An 11,432-nucleotide genomic window follows, 5' to 3' on the forward strand; every position below is an offset into this window, starting at 1 on the left:
CCACAAATAATCAATTCATAGTTACCCTAACAATTGTGGGTGGTTGTTTTTTTCAGTAGCTCCAGATTAGGTACTACAATAACCACAGATAATCCCATAGTCCTTTGTGTCTGGCATGATCAGTCTGTATTGCAAGTTCCCTATTGGGTAAATTTGTTATCTTATGTTTATCTCTTTTTTTTTACAAAGGTCACCCAGATAAGAGGAGTGAAGGCACAGTAAGGATCTGACAATGTTATTTTGTCGGTGCAGTTGATACGAATGATAAGAAGCTAAAGTATTCATATATCAAGTTTACAAGCATGCAAATCAAGAGGTATTCTAGAACTGGACGATAGATTGTTGTATTTCTTCATCCCCATGTTATGACACTCATGGATATCGTTGAAACATATTACCAACTTTTTACAAAGGTTAGCATACTTACTTTTATCAACGAATGCAGTAGATATCACACATCGGCTATTTGGTATTTCACCTTGCCAAGGTGAATTATATGTATCTCTTATCCAAAAACCACATGTACGACCAATACCAACTAATGTGCCATCTTGATCAATAGATATGTCAGAGACGCTGCTAGTTGCGTCAGTTTTTGTCCATACTCCCTCCACGCCAGGACGAATGTACAAGTTACCACCGTCTTCTGATCCAACGCCAATAAAACCACCATTGTAGGGCAATGCTGACACAGACTTTATATTACAACTTTGAGCGACTGGACTAGACCAGAGTCCTTGCACACCTTGACGTGTCAACATACAATTGTCAGTGCTTATACCTATCAATGTACCGTCTTGCAGGGCAGTAATATCTTTTACACAGCAGCTATTCGGTATTGGTCCCTCCCACGCTGCAGCGATACGAGTCTTCGTCATGAGTTGGTTATCCGTACCAACACCTACAATAATTCCATCGAACATAACAGTTATTGATATCACACAGCAGCAACCAGGAATAGGAGTTTTCCATAATCCCTCGATGCCACTTCTTATGTAGATATTATTGTCACCACCAACACCATACAGCTTTGCTAAAAAAAGATTGCACGGAGGTGAGTAAAAAAATATTGTATTTGCGTTTGGCACATGCTGGGCGGCGTTGTATTCTTTCTACTGAAGATTTGTTTAGATGGAATAGTAGGTAGGGATATGATCCCAGATGTTTGCACAACATTCTAGTTTTCATCGGACCAGGCGTTTGTAGACATTTTATGTGATGGCTTTGTCATTAATCCCAAACGAATATACAATTGTAGTAAATGTACGTCGTAGATATTATACGGCGTTAAACGATAAACTTTGTGCGTTATACTGAATGTGTCCATGACAAACTTAACTTACAACCCCCCCCCCCCCCATGATGAATGTGGCATCATGGGAAATGTGACAATAAATACTAATCAATTAATTAGTATTGTAAACAGATAATCAATTCATAGTTCAGGGCCGTAGCCTGACCAAATTGCCAAGGGGGGGGGGGGGCAGAACTTTGTCTTGGTGCAATCATGTATTTAAAATTTAGAAAAGTGCTAATTTACATAACTTTACATACAATTTACATAATATATATTTTAGCATACGCAATGAAATATCATATGTAAGGTCAGAAAAAATAAAAAAATGCTTGTCAATGGGTAACCTAACCCATCACATTGGGTAAGTAGGTCGATTTCATTTTTTCACAATGCTTGACAAGGTTAAACAAACCATATATAAAGATAGCAAAATATTGCAGGTCGAGTTTAGATAGAACTTATTCATTCATCTTGATACTATCTCATGCAATTTGTCTGCATAGCTACAGTTAGGAAATGTACACAATTTACGGTTAAACAAATGGTGTAGTTCCTCTCACCCTCTCTTCTAAAAAAATGGTAAGCCCCGCCAATTGAAACTCAAGCATTATTTTAGCCACCCCTTCTGTCACCTACACTACAGTGGAGATATAAAATCATATGGTACAACGATGCATTGGAAGGAGTCAACTCCAAAAGTGAAAAAAATGAAAATAAGTGTATGAGACCATTTAGAGATATAAAATATCAAACCATAGACATAATAAAATACCAGAATTGGAACAATTATGCTATGCATTATCTGGAAGTGCATTTGTTGTGGCAAAGCTGAAAGATATTATGCGAATGTGCACATGGTAAATGACTTCTCCTGAAGTTTAATTTCGTTCCAAAAATCACGAATAAAGAGCAAAACATTTCAAGACTTTAAGACTTTTAATAATAATAATAATAATAATAATAATAATAATAATAATAATAATTTATTCTCAAATTAATGATAATAATACATAGCAGTTTTTTTTATATACATTGTACTGTAGAGAAAAAGACTGAAAAATAGTTGGTCAAGCAACTAATCGAGTTCAGCCTCGTTACAATATTTATATATATTTTTTTTTTTACAAAATCAGTTATTTGACGTGTTCCTATTTTAAACGCAGTTCATGAAAAACACACTGAGTAAGAAAAATGAAAACAAAAACACAGCGAAAGAAAGAAACGCATACAAAAGTATAAATCCAATACACCAACAGAATATATACATATACATAGTGATCAATGTAAAGACAAATTATGAATTTAACAACAAGTAGTCCTTGAAATCGAGTTTAAACTTGTTTCTTGAATGGATATCTTAAATGTGTTCTGGAATACTGTTCCACACCATGGGAACAACAAATTTGATGGATGTTTGGCCTAATCTACTCTTGAATTTAGGGGGGGGGGGGTGAAGTATATTTCGATCTTTTGAACGAGTTCCATAAACATGTTCTAAATGGGTAAAATACGATTTAAAATGCGATGGGAGTCTGTCGTGAAGTGCGTCATGTACGAAAATTGCGACCTGTAGCTTGAATTGATTGTATATATTGAGAATCTTGAGTTTTTTTAATAAAGGGGCACTGTGGGAATTATATTTGTTGACTGAAATAATGCGTACAATCCGTTTTTGAATAACAAAAATATCATTTAGAAATGATTTAAACGTACTTCCCCATACCTCTAAGCCAAATGAAATGTGAGGTAAAATGTGAAACAATATATCTTAATTTGTAGAAGATTCCAGTCAACCTACAAATTTTCTTTTTTACACCTATAATGTGACTTTTCCATTTTAACTGATTGTCCATTAGAACCCCAATAAAAGATGTACAATCAACTTCATTCAGTTTAACACCCTTACGATAAACACTGCCCTCATCGTTCCTGACTATTTGTTTTCCCCCAATGAGCATGTAAACTGTCTTTGCTGCATTGATGGTCAATTTATTCACATCACACCACTGAATCACTTTTGAAAATTCTGAATTAATGGTATCAAGGTAATGTAAATTTAATATACGCGTAGCATGAAATAGGTTAGAGTCATCGGCATACAGCCTAAAATTGAAAATGTCTGAAGAATTTGGAATGTCATTTATATAGATTAGAAAGAAAAAACTTTTGTTCAATTCTTTTTAGTGCACATTGGGTATTTAATCTCAATTCAAGCTTGTATGCAACATCAGAGCCAAGTAAACCACTGTATAATATATTATATAATTTGGAATAGACTCAAATGTATATTGTTACATGTACTATTCAGAAAATATAAAGAAATATCCTTAATTTTGAAAAAAAATGCGAAGCTCGCATGAGGATATATTGCCCATCACCAGAAAAAAAATATATGGGTAGGTTGAACAGCTTTTTCATTTTTTTCTGGCCGAATGTCGTATCTTTCAAAGTAGTTGCCGAAAAGATGTCACTTTCAAAGTAAGCAAAGTAAAAAAATTGATGGTGCTTTCTCAAATAAGTAACACAACAAAATAATCATTTTCTTTGCCCAACTCCCAAAACTGTTATGGCCTCGTTTCTGGCGGAACCCAAGGTGAACTCAGTGAATTCTCCTTGTCATTATCATTATAATGGAAATTGAACTTTGGATTTTGATGTCGAAGGTACAACTCTGTTTACAAATTCAGGGCCATTCCTTCCATATCAAATTGTCGCTTCAAAATGAATTGCGGAATAACTCTAGTGTCAGTGTGCAATGAGATAGTTATCAAACAACGTTTTAACCAAAGACAACGTCGAACACAATTATTGAAAGAAATATCTTCAAATAGTGGATCTTAAAATGCGTACCTAGTTTAATAGTTTTTCAGGGCCACCAAATATTCCAAAAAGAGATCTGCCGTTTTATCAGTATGACATGTTTTAATATAAGGAACAAGATGTCAATGAGATCGAGTGCATCTTTGGAGTCACTGCATGCAGCATAACAGGCAACCTCACGTTGAACGACTTTTTCCGCCTTTTACTTTTTTAGTTTCACTCACTGACATATTAATTGCGACTTGCTTTCTACTAATGAAAGAGATTTCCAAGACTACTGTTACTCGCAGAAAATGCACAGTGCATGTGCGCACTTCTTTTGAACTTTCCCGCCCAAAGAATTTTTAATTTGCTGCAAAAAGTTACAATTTTTAACTGGACACATTTTAATTCGAAGTTAAGCCAGTGTACAATAGCGATATAAAATACTACATATAAGCCATGAGTCAGTGTACAGTCACTTTAGTGAACTATCCATTGAAATCGCGCATTCTAGGAATCGTCACGTAAGTAACGATTTTAATAGCATCGCTATGTATTCAAATAGTACCTTACCTTCCTTTTCGCAAAGATAATTACGTTGATAAGAACAATCTGCGTCATCCCAGGCATTGTAGTATTTCCTGTGTAAAGGGGAATACATAGTAAAAGTTACCAATCGTACTTTTCAGAAAATAGAGTTCTTTATCCGCCCAAGTATATCCACTACTGCCATTCTACATGAATGCTTATCATTGTTGTCATGGTTACTCCTTTCATAATTAGCTGGTGGTCGTAATGTGCGCCTATATGTTTTAATCGTGTAAACCACAGTCAAGTAACAAATTACGTGTGTGTGTGTGTGTGTGTGTGTGTGTGTGTGTGTGTGTGTGTGTGTGTGTGTGTAAACAGAAAAGAAAACCCTTCACAGTTTTCCTTGTATTGTTCAACAGTTATGGCTCCTAAAGCCTGGTCCTTAAATCTTGTAATACTTCATTGTAAGCTCATACTATAGGGTAAAGTACAAATAATGAATTTTGTTCTCGCGATTTTCCGGATTTCAAATATTATTTTCTCTACATTTCAAATAAAGTTTAAAATATTGTTTTTTCTGACACCCCCCCCCCTATTTTCTGCTGTTACCACTGTCCTATCAGAGTTTACCAACTCTGCATTAATCCCAGAACCAAGCACAGGCTAATTGCTCAATTGATGCATGAGTGTAAACATCTACTGATTCGACTATAGGCAGTATGCGTAAGTGTGATTGAGAGACAAAATACATTTAAAAAAAACAATTGTTAAATGGATCACATGAACGAAACAAAAACAACAATGCAGGACATGTTAGAACCTCATAACAAAGGAGACCCAACCACTTTCACAATAACAATGACGAAAACATGTATATATGGTAACCCAATATTTGAAGTTGCCAATTTCATGAATTGGATGAATTACATTGAATAGTACATGAAATGCCCAGGTCATGAAATGGTTAAATGAATATTGGTCAGTGTGTGAAATGGCCGTTTGGATACCTGCTATTCGTGGTATGCTATGAAAAGGTCTAAGTCCAAGTTCTACTGGCCCGGCATGAAAATGTGATTTCTTTGAGATGCAATAATCCCCTTTTCTAAGGTATATATGAGTGGACGATTTCCATAAAAATGACTAGTGCCTCTTAAACATACAGATAACTCAAAGTACTGAAGTCATATTTTTAATTTGGTAGTATTAAAATTATACTTTCTTATTAGCATAACCTATATCATAGAAAAATGATGGCAATTTCGACGTTTTAACTTCTATTTCGAGCACATCATAACCAGTGACGTAGACGTGGGTTGTCATGACGTAGAGCAATAGGTGTACTTAATCCACAGTTTCTGTTCAAAGACAATATCTTAGCTTGTGCGTGGTATAATGTGAATTACACAAAGTTAAACCAAATGTAATCTGAAGTCTGTGTAACAACCTACCAAATTTGCAAACATCCATCACCTGTTGGTTGGTTAGGAGCCCAGTGGTGATATGCTGTCAATGTATCCCCTTCAGTTGTAACGACTGTACCGTTCGCTTGCATTATCCCATTAATCCAAGTATTTGGCAAACCATAGTCATCCAACACTTGTATTATTTCAGCATGTTTTTCTGAGTCTGTATCTATGGCCAACACCATTCCGATATCACTGCAAGCTACCCTTGCCATGTCGAATGTTTTTAGGCTGTTACCAGGAATCAAGTCAACTAAAATTTAAAGAACATTAAAGGGTTTTGAAGAACGTGTTTTTATTTGCCTATACGTTAGTTTTTGAGTGTTTTATATATGATGTTCTATCAGAGTATTGACGTCACTTCGTTTGTGCAATTGTACATGAAGAAGAATACCCGACAACAACGAGTTTCATGTTAAAAATGATGTAAACGATTGTCTTTACATAGAATGATGTATTAGCGATCATCCATAGACTTGGGTACATGTTTTCTCTGAGGCAGTGAAGTCTGTGCACAAAATAGCTTCATCCCTCAAGAAACGCAGAAAGCTACTCATGTTAACGTAAATATTGCTTTGAATAGCGTCCATTCTAAGCAAATAGATAATACATGCATTAATGAAGTAAACATGCATTTAAATTCAAATTTGTTTAAACACTTACCTTCGTGTTTTTTGTTTCTTAAAAATAATCTTCGAGAATCTAGCTGCTTCCCATTGATTTTCATATGTGGTTATATATAACCGATATATAAAATGTTAGCTTATACTAAAAAAATAGAAAATGTAAAAATGTATATTTACCTCTGGCTGTAACACTACCCAAAAGTAAGCAAATACAAAAAGGAAAAGAAAAGGTGGCCTTGGAAATTGCGCATCCGTTCATCTTCCACGGAAACAGGTCTTGTTATGCTCATCTGCAAATAGGTCCATGCTACAATGATTATAGTCTTTTGCGGGCATGCGTTGTGAAAACTAATTATCTCTTGTACAGGTACATTAACTTCTGTTATTAGATGATGGTTATGACTGATTGGTTGGTTGAAGCCGGAAGTGACGTGCTGTAATAACCTTCTTAGATTAAACTGTGAGGATCAAATGTACAATTAATGAGGTCCATCTACTCTCTCATCATTAAAGATAATTATGTGTTTAAAGCCGTGATTAATTGGTCTCTTTTGCAGTATTACCAAATTACTTGTTTGCATGGGTGAATTTATCACAAACCAATTTTGCCAGTAAAATTAAAAAAGCAATTAAGTGGGTTTCCATTTTTACATTTATTTTATCATAGAACTCAAACAATAGCTTGAAGTTGATTAACATAAAGTCGTAATTACACATAATTACTTTGGACCATTTTATCATACCTTGAGGTCTTTCATGTATGACAGGGGTTGATTAGATATATTTAAATGTTACTCCCAAAGATATTCCTTCGTTCAGCCAAGGACAATACGAGTGACCTTAGTGCCCTTGTCAAAGAAAAATCGGGAAAGTAATGGTAATTTTGAACGTTTTGACTCATATTTCGAAGACAGCAGAACTCGTGACTTACACACGCGCTGTCGTGACATAAACGCGCATTGTCATGACGTAGAACGATCAGTTTGTTTATTTGTTTGTTTGTTTGTTCAACTTGGCTTGAGCATGGTATAATAAACATTGACCCATACTTTCGTCAAACAAACAAACAAACAAACAAACAACCAAACAAGGTATATTAATTATATAGCTATACAGAAGTTTCAACCTACTGGACTAGCTGCAACTGGGATGTTTTGTTTTTAAAAAATGTTTTTGATGTTTTGACATCAAAATCAAAGATATTATTTGCTAAAAAAGGTCAGTTACTTATAAAAAGACATTTTATCTGTTAATTTGTAGTCAATATTATCTGTACGTAGTGTAGGGACACGTTTAAATCTTGAGCTAAAGCTCGGTTTTGAATCTGTCACCCATGTCAAAACTGTACTGGTTGTAACAAGAATCAATTGTTCGATCAGAAAACCATAATATATATTCATTGACAATTGTTATAATAATACTAATTAGACAATGTACATGTTAAATCAGTGGCTGGTATTACCCATAAGCACTCCAGAACAGGTTGAAATCGTGATCGTCGTTGAGGGCGCTGATTTTGGGTGCGTACCCAAACTGTTAGTGGACAACCAAGTAAAATGACTAAAATGCATCTTAAACTAATGTTCTCGCCACATTTGCCAGATAACAGTATGTACCACGTTTACAATGAATGAAATTACTTAGAAGATGTATGTATGTACTGGATGTCAGTGGCCGAGTAGTTAAACATATTGCCTCTTACCACCGTGGTTGAGGCTTGAACCAATTCAGGGTTTGATTAAATTTACCAAGCAGTAAGTATGATGAGTTTCGTTCAGTTTGACTCTACTTAACAATTCAGGTTTCACCGGGTACTCCGGTTTCCTCCAGTATTAACACAGAACATCTAGGGGGCTAAGTGTTTATACTTACACAATTATCCAGTATAAATAAAAGATTATAATTAATTAGTTATATTTTGTATGAATTCATATCCTTACATCAGTGTGTAAAAGATGTAAACACATCAGGTTTACCGACGCCCCTGTTTTATTTCATTGTATGCACTTAGAGTAAAAGTATCTCTGCTGCATATCTCTACAATTACACTGTATCTTTGTTTCTCTGAAAAATATGACTGGAAACAACACACACAAAAAATTTTTTTAGACCGCATCACTTCACACTTCAATCAGTTCACTTTCGAAATTCAAGGGATCCAATCAGAATGCATGTAATTGCATACAATTATTTAATAACATGAATAATAATTAAAACATAACAGGTGTTATATAAACTGACTCACTATTAGTATCATAATAACACATTACACATAAAATACACTGCTTCGGGCAGTTTCTAACAACACAACAATGTGTAAAAAACATCATGAAGTTAATTTTGCCATCCTTGAATGTCCACCCATTCAACTTCCATAATATGTTGCCAAAGTGTCTGAAAAATTAGATTCCACCTATAAGGACATATAAAGACTGTCTGAGGTGGTTCTCTTCTTAATGAGGTATTCGTATGCACATTTATTTTCACAAGGGTAATCTCCACAGCAATATTGACACATTCAATAGATTATGTAGACTTTTATCAGATATTTTCATTGCAGCTATACATTTATGTGACCCTATTTGCATAACTATATATTTCCATATACTTAGGCTCGTCTATCTAGGATTAATTTAACAGATAAAAAACAATTATACAATGATCGCAACATGTACGTTTTGACAAAATATTATTTCGAATTAGCTATAACAGAATAAATATTGTGAGCGCTACTTTAATTATCAAAAAAAAAATTGTCGGGAGATAGACGAGGGTATACCTGAAGATTGTCATAAGGTGAATGAAACGGATTTACCATCCTGTAAAACATACATTATAGCAGATAATTTGTAAAAAGTATTCTTCCAATCTGTAATGGCTGTACATCTGATAGGAAGAAATAAACAACACATAGACCATTTGGAACACAGTGGAAAACCTGGCCTAGACACTCACACATGAAAAAAATAAAATAAAATAAAAATTCTACCTACCACCTATTTTAAAATTCAATGTAGTCGTAACCACACAATTTGTTTTTCACGTCTCATCACATATGGCTGAGAAAAATAGATTGAGATCTGGAGACACGGTCCCTTTTATTATGGGCTTGAATGATATCGACATCTGTAATAGCGTACTTGATGGGGGAGTTTTTGAAACATGGTAGTATTATCCGAAATAGATTCATTAAACCCATAAATATACGAGGGAAACTAACCAGAGCATAACAAGATATGGCCTATTATTATGTCGAAAGCCACTTTGTATATTTATAGACAACCATAACAAACCCATTAGCTCTGATTAAAACAGGTAAAATGTGGTACATGATATGTTTTGACGTAGGTGAGTAGACAATTTACTCACCCACGCATACACCTGATGATCCTTTTGGTGAAACGGACCGTAGTGTAAATACATAATGTAATAACATACTCGTCTTCTTTCATGTTTATGTATGTATGTATGTTATGTATGTATGTATGTATGTATGTATGTATGTATGTATGTATGTATGTATGTATGTATGTATGTATGTATGTATGTATGTATACACAAATATTTCATCGAGCACTGTCCTCTTCAGTGAGACATTTGTATGATTATATGTATATATATATATATATATATATATATATATATATATATATATATATATATATATATATATATATATATATATATATATATATATACCATATAACCTCACGAGGTCAACTTGGTGTTATTCTGAAATTGCTGTAGGTGATGTAAAATAAGATAATGACTCTTTGTAACCAATAATTTATAAATTTCAATTGTCTCTATTTCCTGGAGTGATGTTCCTCTTAAATATAGTTTATATGTTTGTTAATGTTCACTACAAAACCAGTGTTGCTGTTAGTGATCGTGGTTTGTCGGCTGTTAAGCGGTTAGGTCGTGGGTTTCCTACCACTGCAGTCAGGACCGTGCTCGCTTGGTAAGATAAAACTGTCTTGATATATAAGTAAGACGGGTGATGCGCTGTTTGACCCAACCAAACAACGTAGGTTGTCATCGGGTATTCCAGGTTCCTCCTGACACTAGGGCAAAAGTGTCGACACCATTTGAATATCCAAATCTGATTTGAATAGATAAAGACTTATGGTTACAACATGGGGAAATAATAAGGAATTGAGTACCAATCTAATGGTGAGAAACTGAACGTTATATCAAGTAATGCAGATATCAAATAATTTTAAAATACTAAATATGTAACATCAATACATTTAATGGCACATTTTCCAAGAATATATTCCTATACATTACAAAATTCTATCCCCCCTCCCCCCCCCCCCAAAAAAAAAAAAAAAAAATTGATCTATGGGTTTCTCTTTGTAATATTTAAAATCTGGTCCATGGATCTTGATTAGTTCCTGAAGAACTATTTCCATTGCCCACACCAGAAATGTTATTTATGTTGTTTTCAAAGATTGTGTTCATATTTTTCGTCTCTGGCGGAATGAATTTCATTTTAATCCAATAGTCCTTGCTTACCGTACATTTGCCTATTGTTATGGTATTAGGACTCTTGAAATTCCAAACGTTATCAGATGATTACACAAACAAAGAGTGTAAGCAGATGTAGACTCGGGTGAAACCTGAAAAAGGGGAAAGAGTATGGTTTGGATAAATGAAAAGACCATTATAAAAATATACTATGTAGTATAACATGATTACAAGTGATTCTTA

This window comes from Glandiceps talaboti, chromosome 23 (assembly GCF_964340395.1).
Source record: "Glandiceps talaboti chromosome 23, keGlaTala1.1, whole genome shotgun sequence".
NCBI lineage: Eukaryota > Metazoa > Hemichordata > Enteropneusta > Spengelidae > Glandiceps > Glandiceps talaboti.